Raw genomic sequence first — 2,487 nt, 5'->3', positions numbered from 1 at the left:
CTGAAATAATGTAAAGAAAAAGAGTCAGGAGTCCTTAGGATAAGTGAAAAAAAACGGCATAATCGGATAAAAATCACAGATAAAATAGGCAAATGAATCGCAAAAAGAAAAAATAAAATAGAATAAAATAAAATATGAATATATTTACATAATTAAATAATTAAATATAATTATATAAATAAAATAGATCAAAATAACTATATAAATAAAACATAATTATTTAATATATAAATTATATAAATAAAATGTAATAAAATAAAATGTATGGTTACAATAATCGATTTAAAATATGTATTATACGCATTATACAACATAAATAGGACAAGCTAGTTTGTATATACGAACGAGCTACGATTGAAATGAACGGTTGGATGAAATTCAACGAAGTAAAACGGTGAAACAATAAATAAACAAATAAATTGAATAGAATAAAATAAATACAATCAGAAAATAAATAAAATATAAAATGAACAAATAAATCGATAAAAACGCAAAAATAAATATAAATAAATGCAGGTGCATAAATTAAGAACGCAAAATGAAATAAAATATGGTCGTATTATTGGTAACTATAAAATAAAACAGAACGCGTCGAAATCCTAACGGTGGATTTCATAATTTGTAAACTATTCGATATTAATTGTCAGCAGAAACAGTTACGTGGCGAGTATACAATAATAACGAAAGTACACCGCAAGGTGTGTTTCGTAAACACTTTGTGTCGACTCGCTATCGTTAAAAAAAAAAAAGTGATTGTTCGGAACTTTCAATCGCGAGAAATAGCTCTGAATTCGCAAAATGAAATAAAATTACAAAGAATATAATAAACCGAAATAGAATAAGTACAAATTAACAACCAATGAAATATTATTTATTTAAGTTTTATGTATAATGATATGTTTTGCTGAGCGCTTGCTTTTCTTGGCAAATTTCAAATTAAAAATTTAGATATATTTTTACCGCCATTTGTTTTCTTTTCTACTTTCTTCTTATCGTCACCGTTGTTTCACTTGATTAGAAAATTGTTACAATATCCCCACAATTTATTTGTTACCAAAAATGTTGCTTTTAGTCTTTCATCAGAAATAATTTTTTCTTTCCAGTTTACAGTGGAATAATAAGCCGATCTTTGGAATCCCAAATGTGGGCCAATCACTGCAATGCCAGGCTGACCAATGGTGGATGAGGAGCGAGCCCCGCCGATTCCACCTGATTCCAAAAATCAAGTTAATATTCTGACCCTCCTATGAAGGGTGTATCAGATATTAAGCTGATAAGAACAGATTAAATCACTTTATTCAACAAATGTTTCCAATGAGGGAATCCTACGGGTCGCCGCACGATGATACAAAAAAACTTTACAAAAGCGGCCGTTAACCGGGCTTATGTATAATATAATATATGGATCGTCCGTCTCCCTTATACGCGTATGCGAAAATTACAACTAAATAAAATAAAATGTTACAAATTTTTAATAAAATAAAATTTTACAAATTATTAATAAAATAAATTTTACAAATTATTAATAAAATAAATTTTACAAATTTTTAGTAAAATAAAATTTTACAAATTTTTAATAAAATTTTAGAAATAGAAAGAATGCTACTTCGAACGTTTCGTAGCATGTATAAGTAAATATTAACCGACAGTACACATACGTGTACTGTACGGTTAAAGGACAAATAAACATGTTTAAACAAAGGAATTGTTTCAAGAAAATATTACTCCAAAACAAAGTAAATTTAAATATAAGAAAATCCGATAGCATAGCTCGTGATGCTATACGGATAAAAGAAATTAAACTACCTAAATGCAATGAACAAAATAATAAATTTGACAAAGAAAAATAAAAAGAAAAACCTAAGGAAAAATTAATATAATAAGTAAATGAAAGAGAAAATTAATGGTATAAAAAATAAGAATAAGAAAAGATAAAAAGAGGAGAGTTGTTTGGCATCGGCATCAATCACCGAGCGTCAGCGAGATATCACAGATGTTGCTCTTGATTCATTGCTCCTATCAGCGAGTCCGATGTCGAAGCCGTCCTGTTTTCAGTATTTAACCCGGGATTATCCACCTCGACCGTACATCCCGGCGACTAGACCCTCACGTGGGTAATCCCGGGTTAATGGGAACAATTGTCCCCGGGCCCTCCACTAGCTGACCCCCTAATCCAGACGCAATTAACAATTGCGTGTGGTGTATGTGTATGTGTGCTTGTGTGCGCGTGCGCGTGTCTGTATATTTGTTGTCAATTTTTAATATTTCATTTATATGATTAATTGGATTTATTTTAATATTTACTATTGAAGGATTAACTGGAATTATACTTTCAAATTCATCAATTGGTATTATTTTACATGATTATGTAATTGGTCACTTTCATTATACATTATCAATAGGGGCTGTATTTTCAATTATTTCAATTATTCAAGATTTATTCATTGATTTTTTTTATATTCAGGATTATTAATAAATAAAAAATGA

The 2,487-nt window shown here is 28.9% G+C and overlaps 1 non-coding gene across 1 annotated transcript; it reads right to left on the bottom strand.

Annotated features, from left to right (window-relative positions):
• Window positions 1-1,138: 1,138 nt before the first annotated feature.
• LOC122537576 lies at window positions 1,139-1,323 on the bottom strand. The gene has a single exon (XR_006308643.1). It is a non-coding gene; the product is annotated as a U2 spliceosomal RNA (small nuclear RNA).
• Between the last annotated feature and the right edge of the window lie 1,164 nt (window positions 1,324-2,487).

Source organism: Frieseomelitta varia, unplaced genomic scaffold (genome assembly GCF_011392965.1).
Source record: "Frieseomelitta varia isolate USP_RPSP 00005682 unplaced genomic scaffold, Fvar_1.2 scaffold_1611, whole genome shotgun sequence".
Taxonomy (NCBI): Eukaryota; Metazoa; Arthropoda; class Insecta; order Hymenoptera; family Apidae; genus Frieseomelitta; species Frieseomelitta varia.
This window is presented reverse-complemented; position numbering and strand designations above follow the sequence as displayed.